Source organism: Ursus americanus, chromosome 18, assembly GCF_024610735.1.
Source record: "Ursus americanus isolate L20-20 chromosome 18, mUrsAme1.1.p, whole genome shotgun sequence".
Classification (NCBI taxonomy): Eukaryota; Metazoa; Chordata; class Mammalia; order Carnivora; family Ursidae; genus Ursus; species Ursus americanus.
The window spans coordinates 59,964,709-59,984,390 of record NC_142144.1 but is presented as its reverse complement, the minus strand read 5'-3'; positions in this window follow the sequence as shown (position 1 = coordinate 59,984,390).

Here is a 19,682-nt window from a genome sequence, read left to right as displayed (position 1 = left end):
GGTCTCGCAGAGCCAGAGCAGAGAAGTGTTGTCAGCTGGGGAGAAGGTGGCTCCTCAGACCTAAAGCCTGCACACCTGCTGCAGTTTCTGGGCGAAGGGGAAACACAGACTTGTCTCTTAGTAGTAATTATCTTCCAGCCCATTGCAACTGTTCCCAGGGAACAGGGAGCACAATGCTGAAGTTGGGTAACAGCTCTGGGGCTTCCTAGCACCACACCTGTGCCTGAGGGAACAGGGAACACCCTGCTGAAGGTCCATTACCTGCACTGTGTCGGGGAACAGGGGCCACCCCACTGAAGTTGGGGACTGTGAGGTCCTTACTCTCGCTTTTGCTGGGGAACACGGGAAACCCTGGAATGTCTGCGACCCATCCCACAAAAGCTCTGCTGAGCGGGTGCCCTTGAGTCTGGGGCGTAAGGCCAGTTGACAGAGACTGGGCAGAAGAGACTTTCAAGGGAAAAAGAAAACTCACCTGAGTCTCCACGATGAACTCTCTCCACATGCCCTTCCAGAACCCTGCCTCTCACCCGGGGTGCCCCTACTCCCAGACCCCCCCCCACGGGCACACAGCACACACTCACTCAGCCAGGAACTCCACAGGTCGACTCTCTCAGAGCTCCCCTTCCTTGGCTCCCGGTCTGCATCCTTGGGCTGCTCCAGGTCCACCCACAGAGATGTAGCTCCACCCCCACAGGGTGATTGGTTGGGGAGTGTGGTGCTTCTAGCCCCTTGAATGCCGGGCAACCACCCCCATGACTCACAACTCTGGGAGCACAGGGGGTCCAGGAGGTGCCTCCTTGGCTCAATGCCCTGTGCAGGTGTGACTGTGATCACGGGTAGGGCCCCAAACACACACACACACACACACACACACAGCCCCTTCCATGGACCCCTCTAGCTGCAGACCACCCTCAGAGCCTTGCCCCTTCCCTTCTGCACCAACCCTCCCTGCAGGGGTGTGCCTGGTTCCTGGCAAGGTCAGCTGCTCTCAGACTATTCCAGCCTTGGGCTTTAGGAAACGCAATGCTTTCATGCATGTCCAAGGCAATTTTAAGCCCAAAAAGGAATGCTCCAAGGAGGAATAGCTTCGCTTTCTTGTCTCACCCATGGAGTGAATAGTGCTTCTCAGACCTTCAAAGCATCCTTCTAGGATGAGCCCATTTGTGCTGGAATCTATATATACACGTGCTTGGTTCTGAAGCAGGGAAGGGGCCAGGAGGAACAGCCGGCCTTCTGTGCTGTCGCAGTTGTGAACGAGGAACATTTATTTTTCACTTGAAAAGAAAACATAGTGTTACTGTCGACACTAAATGAAGGAACCTTTTAAAACATTTTAAAGAGAAAGGAAGAGAGTTTTATTCAAACCCAAGTCAGGACAGCTGCCTGGGAGACACAATCTTCACAAAGAAGGGAGTGCTCCAGGGAAGGAACATTTAGGGCAGGGTTATATATTTGTTCTGTTTTGTGTTATGTACAGTTACACATCACGATGAGGAAGAAGATTCCAGAAAGTGACAGACTTTTTCTTATGTTTTCAGTATGTACAAGTCAGTGTGACTTTAATCTTATGGGAGCCAGAGAGGTTCTTTTGTGTTCTCACCTTGATGTTGGCAAAGGCACTTTTTGGTTCTCTTTTTCTTTTTGAAGCAGATGGACAATATGTGCTGGGGGCAGAAATAGGGCCCATGCTTTGAGGGTTTGCCCGGTCATTTTGAGCTGGGTAAAATGTTAAAGGAGAGCTTCCCTGGGAGGCCAAGATCAGGGCCCACAGGTGGTATGAGATAAAAATTACTCTTATCCTTTTCATCACTACCAAATGGAGGAACTTGAGATGAAAGCACCTTTCACATAGTACAGAGAAATCAAAAGGACCCCTACAGAAGGTTACCTGCTCCATGGTCAACACAGGTAACAGAGGCGTTCACGGTCTTTGGACTCCTCCCCTTGTCCTGCCCAAATCTCTGAAGCATAGAGATAATTTACAGTCACAATTTTAGACATCTTAGAGATGTCTGGCACCATTCCCTTGGACTACGCAATACAACAGAATAGCTCACTGTCACAACACGAAAGTGCCTCTGGATACACTAAGTTCTTTCTCTGCAACTTTTGCCTCATGGAAATCACAATCCTAACATAGAAACACTACGATGGTTGGGAAGTAAATAATCAGAGGTAAGGGAATATTTTAGCAATCTTTAGAAGCATTGTCTCACTCTGTAGAAGAGGCTGAATGTTTTTAAAGACTATTTCCGACCTTACAGCACACTCTGAACAGACCAGAGCCTCCATCAATTAAAAAAGGATAGTTCTTTCAGTCACTTTAATATCAGAAAAATATTATAATATCTCTATTCCTAGGGCTCTTTAAGTCTCTTACTCAAAGGTCCTCCACTGAGATAATTATCTTCATGATCATCATGATGGGCAGAGGTGAAAAGGGCAGCCGAATTCATTCCAGTTGGCCACACAAGAAAATCCTAATACTTCCTAGGTTTCCAGATCGAGAAGACCAGAGGTAAGAGCGAAATGATGCCCTGTATGGAAGAATAAGGGATTTGGAGTCAGTTTGGAGATCCCACTTAGGTTTCTGACACTAAAATCCTCTGTAATTCATATAATCTCTGAGCCCTTGTCTAATCATCTAGAAAATAGGACTCATTCTATCTACACCCTAGTTTAGAAGTTTAAGAGGGAGAATGCTACACAGAGCCAGTATGGAGTCTCCAAAGAGCAGGTGCTCAGGAAGCCATAATTACCATTGGGTCTATTTCTTTTCCAGAGAAAAGAACACATGTTGAAACCGTTTTTCTAAAAGATGACCCACAAGATGATTTTCAAACCTTAAGGAAGGTCAAGAAGCTGCTATTGTGTCATAATTCTCTCAGAAATCATGTTGTTAGACTGGTGGGGACGATAGCACCATCATCACTAGGATTGGGGAGCTTCCCATCTCCATATGGCTATGTTGAATCCCTTAACTCAGGGCCACTGAACGGACAGCTGGAGGGAGGTGGGGGGGGGAACAGGCCAAGGCTGCCAGGTGTAGCTGGGACATGCAGAACTCTGATAGGAGGCTTAACTCCTGTCTACGTTAGGATAGTCAGTGTTCTTCAGAGACAAAGGGCCATTGTGATGTAGAAAAGTGGAAAATATCTATTGCGATTCCCTCTCTGACACTTAGGATATGCAGCAAAGTTGCATTGAATTTTTAAACAAGGAGGGACTTCCTGGTTTTCTTTTCATGAGGACTAGGGCTCTATTCCTTGGTGGCCTAAGAATAGAATCTAGTTAATTTCAGGATTTTAAAATGTAGACATGATTCATGGCCCAACATAACATCTGTTTGGGGAAATAGTCTATGACCACTGGAAAATAATGTAGTCTGCACTTATTATGGAATGTTCCATAGATGTCAACTAGGTCACATTTGTTACCAATGTTTTGTCTGCTTTTTCTATCAGATATTGAGAAAGGCATATTGAAATTTCCAAACAAAATTTCCAAAAAAAAGGATGAAAGCCATTCAAAAAGGTTCTGTGAAAACGAAAAGAAAGTGCCATCAGTCCATTCAGCGAACCATGTTTGTGTAGAGAGACGGCAACGTTGATCAGTGAAGACACCAGGGTTTCCCAATACATGTGTTGAACCTTAAGGAAAATGCCATAGACGTAACTCTCAGTAAGAAGAGGGTATGGAAAGGGTCTTCCAACTCCCATCGTCTGTCATGATGATGGAAGCACGTTTCAGAGTGGGAATGAAAGCATAAGGAAAGGGCCATTAACCAATCTTTAAGAAAGAACATTGTATCGAAGCCGTCTTTCAACTCACATTGTCAGTGGTGAAGATGAAACCGCTTGCACAGGTCTCTAAGAAAACATAAGGAAAGTGCCATAAGAAAGAACACTGTAGAGAAAGCATCTTGCATCTCACAGTCTTCTGTCATGAAAACAGAAGCATGTGCAAAAGTGTACGAAAACATAAACATAAAGCGCTTGGCTTAACTCTATAGAAGAACACTGTATATACACCATGTCTCAACTCACAAGTTCTTATCTGTAGCATCATTTGCAAATATATTCTCCCATTCCATGGGCTGCCTCTTAGTTTTTTGGCTGTGCAGAAGCTTTTTATCTTTATGAAGTCCCATAAATTCATTTTATCTTTTGTTTCTCTTGCCTTTGGGGATGTGTCATGAAGAAGGTTGCTTTGGCCGATGTCGTAGAGGTTGCTGCCTATGTTCTCCTCTAGAGTTTTGATGGATTCCTGTCTCACATCGAGGTCTTTCATTCATTTGGAGTTTATTTTTGTGTATGGTGTGAGAGAGTGGTCAAGTTTCATTCTTTTGCATGTAGCTGTCCAATTTTCCTAGCACCATTTATTGAAGAGACTGTCTTTTTCCCACCGGATGTTTTTTCCTGCTTTTTCATATATTAGTTGCCCAAAGAGCCGATGGTCCATTTCAGGGTTCTCTATTCTGTTCCATTGGTCTATGTGTCTGTTTTTGTGCCAGTACCATCCTGTCTTTGTGATCACAGCTTTGTAGTACAGCTCGAAATCCGGCATACGGATGCCCCCAGCTTTGTTTTTCCTTTTCAACAGTTCCTTGGAGATTCGGGGCCTTTTCTATTTCCATACAAATTTAAGGACTATTTGTTCCAGTTCTTTGAAAAATGTCCTCGGTATTTTGATCGGGATAGCATTGAAAGTGTAGATGGCTCTGGGTAGCATGGACATTTTAACTATGGTAATTCTTCCGATCCATGAGCATGGAATATTTTTCCCTCTTTTTGTGTCTTCCTCAATGTCTTTCAAGAGTGATTTATAGTTTCTAGAATATAGGTCCTTTACGTCTCTGGTTAAGTTAATTCCAAGGTAACGTATGGTGTTTGGTGCTATTGTAAATGGGATGGATTCCCTGATTTCTCTTTCTTCGGTCTCGCTATTCGTGTACAGAAATGCAACTGATTTCTGAGCATTGATTTTGTATCCCGCCACGTTACTGAATTGCTCTATAACTTCTAATAGTTTGGGAGTGGCTTCTTTTGGGTTTTCCATATAGAGTATCATGTCATCTGCGAAGAGAGACAGTTTGACTTCTTCTTTGCCGATTTGAATACATTTGATCCCTTTTTGTCGTCTGATTGCTGTTGCAAGGACTTCTAGTACTATGTTGAATAATAGTGGCAAGAGTGGGCATCCTTGTCGAGTTCCTGATCTTAAGGGAAAGGCTTCCAGCTTTTCCCCATTGAGAATAATATTTCAGTAGCCTTTTCATAGATGGCTTTTATGAGATTGAGAAATGTACCCTCTATTCCTACACTCTGAAGGGTTTTAATCAGGAAAGGATGCTGTATTTTGTCAAATGCTTTTTCAGCATCGATTGAGAGGATCATATGGTTCCTGAGTCTTTTCTTGTTGATATGATGTATCACGCTGATTGATTTGCGAATATTGAACCACACTTGCATCCCAGGTATGAATCCCACTTGATCATGATGGATAATCCTTTTAATGAACTGTTGGATTCTATTAGCAAGTATCTTTTTGAGGATTTTGGCGTCCATATTCATTATGGAGATGAGTCTGTAATTCTCCTTTTTGAGGGGGTCTTTGCCTGGTTTGGGGATCAAGGTAATATTGGCCTCATAGAATGCGTTTGGTAGCTTTCCTTCTGTTTTTATTTTTTGAAAGAGCTTTAGGAGAATAGGTATTATTTCTTCTTTGAATGTTTGGTAGAATTCCCCAGGAAAACTGTCCAGGCCTGGAGTTTTGTTATTTGGAAGGTTGTTTATCACTGACTCAATTTCTTCATAATTAATTGGCCTGTTTAAGAAATCAATTTCTTCCTGTTTCAATCTTGGTAGTTTATAGGTTTCCAGGAAGGATTCCATGTCTTCCAGATTGCTTAGTTTTATTGGTGTATAGCTGTTGATAAAAATTTCTAATAATCCTTCCAATTTCAATGGTGTTCATCGTGACCTCTCCTTTTTCATTCATAATTTTAATAATCTGGGTCCTTTCTCTTTTCTTTTGGATAAGTGTTGCCAGTGGTCTGTCAATTTTATTGATTCTCTCAAAGAACCAGCTTCTAGTCCTGTTGATCTGTTCTACTGTACTCCTGGTTTCTGATTGATTGATTTCTGCTCTAATTATTTTGAACTGCTTCCTCGTGCGTGGATTAGGCCTGTCCCTCTGTTTCTGTTCCAGCTTCTTGAGGTGAGAATATAAAAACTGCATTTTAGATTTTTCTATTCTTTTGAGTGAGGCTTGGATAGCTATGTATTTCCCCCTTAGGACTGCCTTTGCAGTATCCCATAGGTTTTGGACTGTTGTATTTTCATTCTCATTGGTCTCCATAAATTGTTTAATTTGGTTTTTGATTTCCTGGTTTATCAAGTCATTCCTGAGCAGGATGGTTCTTAGTCTCCAAGTGTTTGAGTTTCTTCCAAATTTTTCCTTGTGGTTGAGTTCCAATTTCAGAGCACTGTGGTCTGAGAATATTCAGGCGATAATTTCAATCTTTTGGTATCGGTTGAGACCTGTTTTGTGTCCCAGAACATGGTCTATTCTTGAGAATGTTCCATGGGCATTAGAATAGAATGAGTATTCTTTGGTTCTGGGGTGTAGTGTTCTATATATATCTATGAGGTCCAACTGATCGAGTATGGCATTCAAAGCCTTTGATTCTTTGCTTAGTTTTTGCCAGGGTGTTCTGTCTATTTCTGAGAGTGGAGTGTTGAGGTCCCCTACTATTAATGTATTTTTATCTATATGTCTCTTTATTCTGGTTAAGAGTTGGCTTGTGTATCTTGCTGCTCCCCTGTTGGGGGCATATATATTTATAATTGTCATATCCACTTGTTGAATACTTCCTTTAAGAATAATATAGTGCCCTTCTGCATCTCTAACTATAGTCTCTAGTTTAAAATCCAGTTTATCTGATATGAGAATTGCTACCCCAGCTTTCTTTTGAGGTCTATTTGCGTGAAAGATGGTACTCCATCCCCTTACTCTCAGTTGAATGCATCTTTGGGTTTGAAATGAGTCTCTTGTAGACAGCAAATGGATGGGTCATTTCTTTTTATCCAATCTGCAACCCTGTGGCGCTTTATGGGAGCATTCAAACCATTCACATTAGCACTAAGAACTGAGAGATATGATTTTAATGATGCCATGTTGCCAGTAAAGTCTTTGTATTGGTTGTGACTTTCTTTTGTGTGTCACTCTTGTGGCCTTTTTACCTTTATAGAACCCCCCTTAATATCTCCTGTAGGGCTGGTTTCATGGTTATGAAATTGGTTAATGACTGGCGATTCTGAAATGTCTTTATTTCTCCATCAATTCTGAATGACAGCCTTGCTGGATAAAGGATCCTTGGCTGCATGTTTTTCTCTGAAAGAGCTTTAAATATGCTCCCCCAACCCTTTCTCTCATTCCAGGTCTGTGTAGACAGGTCTGACGTAATTCTGATGCCTTTGCCTTGGTATGTGAGAAATTTCTTTGCCCTGGCCCCTTTCAATACTGTATCCTTGGATCTAATATTTGCGAAATGCACTATGACGTGACGTGGCGTAGGTTTGTCGTGGTTGAGCTTGGGAGGGGTCCTCTCTGCCTCTTGGACACGAATGTTTGTTTCCCTCGCTAGATTAGGGAAGTTTTCAGATATAATTTGTTCAAATATCTCTTCTAGACCTCTATTTTTCTCCACCCCCTCGGGGATGCCTATGATTCTAACATTGGATCGTTTCATTGACTCAGTAATCTCCCATAACCTACATTCGTGGGTGTAGATTTTTTTAAGACCAGCTTCTATCTTCGTTTTTTTCCTCTATTAACCCATCCTCCAATTCACTAACCCGTTCCTCTGCTTTGGTGACCCTGGCCGTCAGAGCCTCTAGTTTTGCCTGCATTTGGCTCATAGAATTTTTAATTTCTGTCAGATTCGCTCTCATTTCTGTCCTTAGGGATTCTATATTCTCAGTTACCTTTTCGTTAATACTTTTTTCAATTCTACTCATCATTTTGACCATCGTTACTCTGAATTCCATTTCTTATACTTTGGTTACATCCATATCCATTATTTCTGTGGCAGAGGCCACAGAGTCACTGTCTTTTCTTTGCTGGGGGGAGCTTCTCCTTTTTGTCATTCTGATGAGGAGAGGTTGCGGGGTTGTCCAGAGCCCAAATTATTGACTGGGTCCCAGGCCGTGCCCCTTGTTTTATAGGGATCTTAGGGATGTGGGCTTCTTCTTTAGAGATTTTATTTATTTATTTATCTGAGAGAGACAGACAGTCAGCAAGAACGGGAACAGAAGCAGGGGAGTGGGAGAGGAAGAAGCAGTCTCCCAGTGGAGGAGCCCGATGAGGGACTCCTTTCCGGAACGCCGGGATCACGCCCTAAGCTGCAGACAGGCGCTCAATGAATGCACCACCCAGGCGCCCCAGGTTGTGTGCTTCTTGATTTTTCAGCCTGCCTTCTGTGTTCTGGGGGAGGGGCCTGCTGCGCCAATACTCAGGCAACCCTGTTTGGGTAGAGTCTCTGTGTCCCCTGCGAGGGGGGATGGGGATGGGCACGCTGTGAGCATGTATTTCCAGGCTTTTGTTCTCTGGAGGCTTTCCCTGGCGGTTTGCTGTGCCTCTTCTGAGAGTCAGAGCAGCAGCGGCCGAATCCCAGCCTCTGTCTCAGAACAGAGGGATTGCGGCCTGTTCTCCACTGATGTTCTGGCCACTTTAACTCTGATTCTGTTGGTGCTGCTCAACCCTGCAGCGTCCCGGGATGTGCGCCACATACCCGGGTTTCCAGCCCTCACTTCCAGGGCCGGCACGGCTCTGCCCTTTGTGTTTCTAACACCGCCAGCTGCCACCCACCCCTGCACGCTCCCGGATCTCCCGGTCTCAGTCTATGCTCTGTGAGCACACCGGGATTCCAGAGTTCTGTGAGAAGCCTGGTGGCAGGCGCACCCAGTTCAGGGTCTCAGCCTGCTGTTTCGTGGGTGCCGACCGCGAGTCCGCCCGCTCCCCCATGCAGGTGGCTGTCGCTTTCCAGCGCCCGAACGAGTCAGCCCCCTCCCCCTTCCGTTTATCTTCCGATATCTGTGCGCAGTTTCACGGCTCCCCAATTCATACCTCAGTACTCAGCGCTGGAGATGTTCATTTGTAGAGATCCAGATGTATCTTCCTGCGTCTCAGGCTGATTCCGTGGTTGTTTAGGCTGGTCTGGTACCTATCCAGCTCGACTCAGGGGACCGGTTGAAAAAGGGGTCCCCTACTCCTCCACCATCTTAACTCCCCCTCGTCAAATGCATTTTCTGCATCTACTAAGAGAATCATATGATTTCTGAATTTTTCCTTCTGGATAAAATCAAAGATACTGATAGATTTGCGAAATTTAAACCACCCTTGCATCCCAGGGATGTATCCCACTTGGTCATGATGGTTAATCCTTTTAATGTTCAGCTGGATTCTATTTGCCAGGATCTTGTTGAGGATTTTGGTGTCCAAATTCATTAGGGAAATTGGTCTGTAATTCTCTTTTCTGATGGGGTCTTTGCCTCGTTTGAGGATCAAGGTAATATTGGCCTCATAGAATGAGTTTGGTAGCTTTCCTTCTGTTTCTATTTCTTGTAAAAGGTTTAGGAGAATAGGTACTATTTCCTCTTTGAATGTTTGGTAGAATTCCCCAGGAAAACCATTCGGGCCTGGAGTTTTGATTTTTGGAAGGTTGTTTATCACTGTTTCAATCTCTTCAGAATTAATTAGCCTGTTAAAAATCAATTTCTTCCTGTTTCAGTCTTGGTAGTTTATAGGTTTCCAGGAAGTCCTCCATCTCTTCCAGATTGCTTAAATTTTTGGCATAAATCTGTTGATAAAATTTCTAATAATGCTTCTATTTTCATTGGTGTTGGCTGTGACCTCTTCTTTTTCATTCATCATTTTATTAATTTGGGTCCTTTCTCTATTCTTTTGGATAAGTCTTGCCAGTGGTCTGTCAATTTTATTTATTTTTTCAAAGAACCAGCTTCTAGTTCTGTTGATCTGCTCTACTGTACTCCTGGTTTCTAATTCATTGATTTCTTCTCTAATGTTGGTCAACTGCTTCCTCGTGCGTGGATTAGGCCTGTCCTTCTGTTGCTCTTCTAGCTTCTTGAGGTGAGAATATGAAACCTGCATTTTAGATTTTTCTATTCTTTTGAGTGAGGTTTGGATGGCTATGTATTTCACCCTTAGGACTGCCTTTCAGCATCCAATAGGTTTTGGACCATTGTGTTTTCATTCTCATTGTTCTCCATAAATTGTTTAAATTGATTTTTGATTTCCTGGTTTATAGAATCATTCTTGAGCAGGATGATTCATAGTCTCCAAGTGTTTGAGTTTCCTCCAAATTTTTCCCTGTGGTTGAGTTCCAATTTCAAAGCGTTGTGGTCTGAGAAAATGCAGAGAATAATTTCAGTCTTTCGGTATCTGCTGAGACCTGTTTTGTGACCCAGAACATGGTCTATTCTTGAGAATGTTCCATGGGCATTACAATAGAATGAGTATTCATTGGTTCTGGGGTGTAGTGTTTTATATATATCTACGAGGTCCAACTCGTCGAGTATGGCATTCAAAGCTCTTGTTTCTTTATCGATTTTCTGCATGGGTGCTCTGTCTATTTCTGAAAGTGGGGTGTTGAGGTCCCCTACTATTAACGTATTTTTATCTATATGTCTTTTTATTGTGGTCAAGAGTTGGCTTGTGTAACTTTCTGCTCCCCTGTTGGGGGCATATATATTTATAATTGTCACATCCACTTGTTGGATATGTCCTTTAAAAATAATATAGTTCCCTTCTGTGTCTCTAACTATAGTCTTTAGTTTAAAATCCAATCTGTGTCATATGAGAATTGCTACCCCAGCTTTCTTTTGAGGTCCGTTGTCGTGAAAGATGGTATTCCATCCTTTACTTTCAGTCTGAATGTATCTTTAGGTTCCAAATGAGTCTCTTGTAGACAGCAAATGGATGGGTCATGTCCTTTTATCCAATCTTCAACCCTGTTGCAAGTTTTGGGAGCATTTAGGCCATTTACATTGAGACTGATTATTGAGAGATATGATTTTAATGATGCCATGTTGCCGGTAAAGTCTTTGTTTCTATAGATTGTGTCTTTCTGTTCTGTATCACTCTTGGGGCATTTTTACTTTTCTAGAACCCCCCTTAATATCTCCTGTTGGGCTGGTTTTGTGGTTACGAAATTGGTCAATGACTGGCGATTCTGGAAGGTCTTTATTTCTCTATCAATTCTGAATGACAGCCTTGCTGGATAAAGGATCCTTGGCTGCATGTTTTTCTCTGAAAGAGCTTTAAAAATGCCCCTCCTCAACCCTTTCTCTCATTACAAGTCTTGTAGACAGGTCTGACATAATTCTGATAACTTTGTCTTGGTACGTGAAAAATTTCTTTGCCCTGGCCACTTTCAATACTGTATCCTTGGATCTAATATTTGCGAAATGCACTATGACGTGACGTGGCGTAAGTTTGTCATGGTTGAGCTTGGGAGGGGTCCTCTCTGCCTTTTGGACCAAATGCTGTTTCCTTTGCTAGATTAGGGAAGTTTTCAGGTACAATTTGTTCAAATATCTCTTCTAGACCTCTGTTTTTCTCCACCCCCTCAGGGATGCTGATGATTCTGACATTGGAACATTTAATTGAGTCAGTAATCTCCTGTAACCTACATTCATGAGCATGGATTTTTTTGAGCCAAATTTCTATTTTAGCTTTCTCTTTTACTAACCCATCCTCCAATTCGCTGATACGTTCTTCTGCCTCATTCACCCTGGCCGTCAGAGCCTCTAACTTTCACTGCATTTGGTTCTTAGAATTTTTAATTTCTGCCAAATTCACTCTCATTTCTGCCCTTAGAGATTCTATATTCTCATTAATATTTTCGTTAATACTTTTTTCAAGTCTACACATCATCTTGACCATTGTTACTCTGAATTCCATTTCTGATAATTTGGTTATATGCATATCCATTAGTTCTGTGGCAGAGGCCACAGACTCATTGTCTTTTCTTTCCTGGGGGGGATTTCTCCTTCTCGTCATTCTGATGAGGAGGGGTTGCAGGGTTGTCCAGAGCCCAAATTATTGACCAGGACCCTGGCTGTGCACCCTTATTTTATAGGTATCTTAGGGATGTGGGCTTCTTGATTTTTCAGCCTGCCTTCTGGGGGAGGGGCCTGCCGTGCCGATACTCAGGCAACCCTGTTTGGGTAGAGTCTGCATGTCCCCTGAGAGGGGGGATGGGGATGGGCACACTGTGAGCCCGTATTTCCAGGTTTTTGTTCTCTGGTGGCTTTCCCTGGTGGTTTGTTGTGCCTCTTCTAAGAGTCAGAGCAGCAGTGACCAAATATCAGCCTCTGTCTCAGAACAGACGAATCACGTACCATTCTCCACTGATGTTCTGGCCACTTTAACTCTGTTTCTGTCGGTGCTGTTCAACCCTGCAGCATCCCAGCATGTGCGCCCCACACTTGGCATCCCAGCCCTCACTTCCAGGGCTGGCGCATCTCTGTGCTTTGTGTTTCTAACACCACCAGCTGCCAGCCACCCCCGTGTGCTCTGGAGCTCCTGGTCTCAGTCTGGTTCCAGTGAGCACACCGGATCTCCGTTTCAGTCTGGTCGCGCATGTTCCCCGGCTCACTGTCTCAGTCTGCTCTCTCGCGGATGCTGTTCCGCGAGTCCGCCCGCTCCCCCGTGCACGTGGCTACCGCTTTCCAGTGCCCAAATGTGGCGGCTCCCTCCCCCTTCCATTTATCTTCTGATACTGTGCATGGTTTCACAGTTCCCCGCTTCGTATCTCAATACTCATCGCTGGAGATGTTCATTTGTAGAGATCCAGATGTATCTTCCTGCTCCTCATGCTGATTCCGTGGATGTTCAGGATGGTCTGTCCTTATTGATTTTCTGTTTAGATGATCTGTCCATTGTTGTAAGTGGGGGTGTTAAAGTCCCCTACTATTATTCTGAAGTTGGTGTTTCTGGTGATGTTCTCTATTTCTTTCTAGTCAATAAAGATTAGTCTTTTTGGTCTTTATTTATTTGGTCTTCTTCTTCCCCACTCAAACAGTCCCCTTTAATATTTCTTGCAGGGCTAGTTTAGTGACCACAAATTATTTTAGTTTCTGTTTTTCCTGGAAGGTCTTTATCTCTCCTTCTATTCTGAATGACAGCCTTGTTGGATAACGTATTCTTGGCTGAGTATTTTTCCCATTCAGCTTCTTGAATATATCATGACACTCTCTTCTTGCCTGCTAGGTCTCTGTGGATATGTCTTCTGCTAGACTTATGCATCTACTCTTGTAGGTTAAGAACCTTTTGTCTTTAGCTGCTTTCAGAATTCTCTCCTTATCTTTGCATTTTGTAAGTTACACTATGATATGTCAACCTGTGTTTTTGATTTTGAGGGGAGTTCTGTACCTCTTGGATTACCTCTTACCTTTCCCAGATTATGGAAGTTCTCCACTATAATTTGTTTAAATATACCTTCTGTCTTGTTTGCCTGCTCTTCTTCTGGGACTCCTATGATATGAATATTATTTCTCTTTACAAAATAGCTTATTCCCTAAGTCTATATTCATGATCTAATAGTTTTCTTTCCTTTTTCTTTTCAGCTTCATTATTTTCCATAATTTTATTTTCTAAATCACTTATTTGTTCCTCTGCAGCGTGTACCCTCATTATGATTACCTACAGTGGGAATGGATCCCAGTTATAGCATTTTTGATTTCAGCTTGACTAGAGTTTAGTTCTCTTATATCTGCAGCAAGGGTTTCTCAGGAGTCTTCTATATTTTGTTCAAGCCCAGATAGTATTTATTATGACTGTTATTCTGATTCTTTTTCAAATATATATTACTTATATGGGTTTTGAGCAAATCCCTGGCTGTGGTTTCTTCTTGCTTTTTCTTTTGGGGACAGTTCCTCCATCTTGTTATTTTGTCCTGATAAAAGAAAAGAAAAGGAAAAAGAAAAAAAGAGAGAGAATAAAAATATATAAAAAAGATAACAAAATAATGTGAGAATCTTAAAGATAGTAATAAAAATAAGAATAAAATTAAACTGAAAAGAAAGCTAGATACCATTTCCCTTAGAGAGAACGTTTGCAGCACTTTCTGTTCAGATTTGGTGTGTGCAGGGGGTGTGTGTTGGTCTTCTGGCGGAGGGGCCTGCTACGCTGCTTCTCTGGCGCTGGCTCTAGTGGAGATGCATCTGCCAGGGTTTGGTGTAATTGGCTTTGTTCTCCACTGAGGGGCACTGTTTAGCTGACGTGCAGGGAGAGAAAGGGCATGGCCCCACTCTCTGGTCCCTAGAGTGGAAAGCTTTCATCAGCCACTCTTCAGAAAGCCCTCACAGAAAAATAAACAATCATTCCTCTTCTGTCCTGTCTTCTGTCAGATGTCTGTCCTCACCCTGTCTGTATCCCAGCCATCCACCTACCAGGCAGTGCAGCCTTCCTTTGTTTTATCTTAGGTGCACAGCTGGGTTTCAAAACTCTAAATATCAGGAACTCCAAAGGTGCAAACCCACACTGTTCTTCCAGGAGACAGACACACACTTTTGCCGTTTGCTGGTTTATTTCAGAAAAGTGGACCAGTTCCGGTTAAGATGGCAGAGGAGTAGGAGACACCTTTTTCAGCCGGTCCCCTGAGTCGAGCTGGATAGGTACCAGACCAGCCTAAACAACCACGGAACCAGCCTGAGACACAGGAAGATGCATCTGGAACTCTACAAATGAGCATCTCCAGCGCTGAGTATTCAGGTACGAAGCGGGGAGCCATGAAACCGCACACAGATACCGGAAGATAAACGGAAGGGGGAGGGAGCCACCGCGTTTGGGCGCCGGGAAGTCATAGCCACTTGCACGGGACAGCGGACGGGGCTTGCGGACGGCACCCGCAAAACAGCAGACTGAGACCGTGGGCCGGGTGCGCGCGCCACTAGGCATCTCGCGGAACTCCGGAATCCTGGTGCGCTCACTGGATCCAGACTGAGACCGGGAGCTCCCGGAGCGCGCGGGGCGGCTGGCTGCTGGCGACATTAGAAACACAAAGGACAGAGACACGCCGGCCCTGGAAGTGAGGGCTGAGACGCCGGGTGTGGGGCGCACATCCCGGGACGCTTCAGGGTTGAGCAGCACCAACAGTAACAGAGTTAAAGTGGCCAGAACATAAGTACAGAACGGGCCGCAATCCCTCTGTTCTGTGACAGAGGCTGAAATTCGGCCGCTGCTGCTCTGACTCTCAGAAGAGGCACAGCAAACCGCCAGGGAAAGCCACCAGAGAACAAAAGCCTGGAAATACCGGCTCAGAGAGTGCCCATCCCCATCCCCCCTCGCAGGGGACGCGGAGACTCTACCCAAACAGGGTTGCCTGAGTATCGGCGTGGCAGGCCCCTCCCCCAGAAGGCAGGCTGAAAAAACCAAGAAGCCCACAACCCGGGCGCCTAGGTGGCGCAGTCACTGAGCGCCTGTCTTCGGCTTAGGACGCGATCCCAGCGTTCCAGAAAGGAGTCCCTCATCGGGCTCCTCCACTGGGAGACTGCTTCTTCCTCTCCCACTCCCCTGCTTCTGTTCCCCTTCTCGCTGGTTGGCTGCCACATAAATAAATAAATAAAATCCTTAAAGAAGAAGCCCACATCCCTAAGATCCCTATAAAACAAGGGGCACGGCCTGGGACCCAGTCAATAATTTGGGCTCTGGACAACCCCGCAACCTCTCCTCATCAGAATGACAAAAAGGAGAAGCTCCCCCCAGCAAAGAAAAGACAGTGACTCTGTGGCCTCTGCCACAGAAATAATGGATATGGATGTAACCAAAGTATAAGAAATGGAATTCAGAGTAACGATGGTCAAAATGATGAGTAGAATTGAAAAAAGTATTAACGAAAAGGTAACTGAGAATATAGAATCCCTAAGGACAGAAATGAGAGCGAATCTGACAGAAATTAAAAATTCTATGAGCCAAATGCAGGCAAAACTAGAGGCTCTGACGGCCAGGGTCACCAAAGCAGAGGAACGGGTTAGTGAATTGGAGGATGGGTTAATAGAGGAAAAAAACGAAGATAGAAGCTGGTCTTAAAAAAATCTACACCCACGAATGTAGGTTATGGGAGATTACTGAGTCAATGAAACGATCCAATGTTAGAATCATCGGCATCCCCGAGGGGGTGGAGAAAAATAGAGGTCTAGAAGAGATATTTGAACAAATTGTAGCTGAAAACTTCCCTAATCTAGCGAGGGAAACAAACATTCGTGTCCAAGAGGCAGAGAGGACCCCTCCCAAGCTCAACCACGACAAACCTACGCCACGTCACGTCATAGTGCATTTCGCAAATATTAGATCCAAGGATACAGTATTGAAAGAGGCCAGGGCAAAGAAATTTCTCACGTACCAAGGCAAAGGCATCAGAATTACGTCAGACCTATCTACACAGACCTGGAATGAGAGAAAGGGTTGGGGGAGCATATTTAAAGCTCTTTCAGAGAAAAACATGCAGCCAAGGATCCTTTATCCAGCAAGGCTGTCATTAAGAATTGATGGAGAAATAAAGACATTTCAGAATCGCCAGTCACTAACTAATTTCGTAACCATGAAACCAGCCCTACAGGAGATATTACGGGGGCTTCTATAAAAGTAAAAAGGCCCAAAGAGTGATACAGAACAGAAGGTCACAACCAATGCAAACAAAGACTTTACTGGCAACATGGCATCATTAAAATCATATCTCTCAGTAATCAGTCTTAATGTAAATGGTTTGAACCATCCCATAAACACCACAGGGTTGCAGATTGGATAAAAAGAAATGACCCATCCATTTGCTGTCTACAAGAGACTCATTTCGAACCCAAAGTTGCATTCAGACTGAGAGTAAGGGGATGGAGTACCATCTTTCATGCAAATGGACCTCAAAAGAAAGCTGGTGTAGCAATTCTCATATCAGATAAATTGGGTTTTAAACAACAGACAATAGTTAGAGATGCAGAAGGGCACTATATTATTCTTAAAGGAAGTATTCAACAAGTGGATATGACAATTATAAATATATATGCCCCCAACAGGGGAGCAGCAAGATACACAAGCCAACTCTTAATCAGAATAAAGAGACATATAAATAAAAATACATTAATAGTAGGGGACCTCAACACTCCACTATCAGAAATAGACAGAACACCCTGGCAAAAACTAAGCAAAGAATCAAAGGCTTTGAATGCCATACTCGATGAGTTGGACCTCATAGATATATATAGAACACTACACCCCAGAACCAATGAATACTCATTCTATTCTAATGCCCATGGAACATTCTCAAGACTAGACCATGTTCTTGGGCGCCTGGGTGGCACAGCGGTTAAGCGTCTGCCTTCGGCTCAGGGCGTGATCCCAGAGTTCTGGGATCGAGCCCCACATCAGGCTCCTCCGCTATGAGCCTGCTTCTTCCTCTCCCACTCCCCCTGCTTGTGTTCCCTCTCTCACTGGCTGTCTCTCTGTCAAATAAATAAATAAAGTCTTTAAAAAAAAAAAAAAGAATAGACCATGTTCTGGGACACAAAACAGGTCTCAACCGATACCAAAAGATTGAAATTATCCCCTGCATAATCTCAGACCACAACACTCTGAAATTGGAACTCAACCATAAGGAAACATTTGGAGGAAACTCAAACACTTGGAGACTAAGAACCATCCTGCTCAGGAATGACTTGATAAACCAGGAAATCAAAAACCAAATTAAACAATTTATGGAGACCAATGAGAATGAAAATACAACAGTCCAAAACCTATGGGATACTGCAAAGGCAGTCCTAAGGGGGAAATACATAGCCATCCAAGCCTCACTCAAAAGAATAGAAAAATCTAAAATGCAGTTTTTATATTCTCATCTCAAGAAGCTGGAACAGCAACAGAGGGACAGGCCTAATCCACACACGAGGAAGCAGTTCACCAAAATTAGAGCTGAAATCAATCAAACAGAAACCAGGAGTACAGTAGAGCAGATCAACAGGACTAGAAGCTGGTGCTTTGAGAGAATCAATAAAATTGACAGACCACTGGCAACACTTATCCAAAAGAAAAGAGAAAGGACCCAGATTATTAAAATTATGAATGAAAAAGGAGAGGTCACAATGAACACTATTGAAATTGGAAGGATTATTAGAAATTTTTATCAACAGCTATATGCCAATAAACTAAGCAATCTGGAAGACATGGAATCCTTCCTGGAAACCTATAAACTACCAAGATTGAAACAGGAAGAAATTGATTTCTTAAACAGGCCAATTAATTATGAAGAAATTGAGTCAGTGATAAACAACCTTCCAAATAACAAAACTCCAGGCCCGGACGGTTTTCCTGGGGAATTCTACCAAACATTCAAAGAAGAAATAATACCTATTCTCCTAAAGCTATTTCAAAAAATAAAAACAGAAGGAAAGCTACGAAACTCATTCTATGAGGCCAATATTACCTTGATCCCCAAACCAGGCAAAGACCCCCTCAAAAAGCAGAATTACAGACCGATTTCCCTAATGAATATGGATGCCAAAATCCTCAACAAGATACTTGCTAATAGAATCCAACAGTACATTAAAAGGATTATCCATCACGATCAAGTGGGATTCATACCTGGGATGCAAGCGTGGTTCAATATTCGCAAATCAATCAGCGTGATACATCATATCAACAAGAAAAGACTCAGGAACCATATGATCCTCTCAATCGATGCTGAAAAAGCATTTGACAAAATACAGCATCCTTTCCTGATTAAAACCCTAGAGTGTGGGAATAGAGGGTACATTTCTTAATCTCATAAAAGCCATCTATGAAAAGCCTACTGCAAATATTATTCTCAATGGGGAAAAGCTGGAAGCCTTTCCCTTAAGATCAGGAGCTCGACAAGGATGCCCACTCTTGCCACTATTATTCAACATAGTAATAGAAGTCCTTGCAACAGCAATTAGACGACAAAAAAGGATCAAAGGTATTCAAATCGGCAAAGAAGAAATCAAAATGTCTCTCTTTGCAGATGACATGATACTCTATATGGAAAACCCAAAAGAAGCCACTCCCAAACTATTAGAAGTTATAGAGCAATTCAGTAATGTGGTGGGATACAAAATCAATGCTCAGAAATCAGTTGCATTTCTATACACAAATAACGAGACCGAAGAAAGAGAAATTAGGGAATCCATCCCATTTATAATAGCACCAAAAACCATACGTTACCTTGGAATTAACTTAACCAGAGACGTAAAGGACCTATATTCTAGAAACTATAAATCACTCTTGAAAGACATTGAGGAAGACATAAAAAGATGGAACGATATTCCATGCTCATGGATCGGAAGAATTACCATAGTTAAAATGTCCATGCTACCCAGAGCAATCTACACTTTCAATGCTATCCCGATCAAAATACCGAGGACATTTTTCAAAGAACTGGAACAAATAGTCCTTAAATTTGTATAGAAACAGAAAAGGCCCCGAATCTCCAAGGAACTGTTGAAAAGGAAAAACAAAGCTGGAGGCATCTGTATGCCGGATTTCGAGCTGTACTACAAAGCTGTGATCACAAAGACAGCATGGTACTGGCACAAAAACAGACACATAGACCAATGGAACAGAATAGAGAACCCAGAAATGGCCCCTCG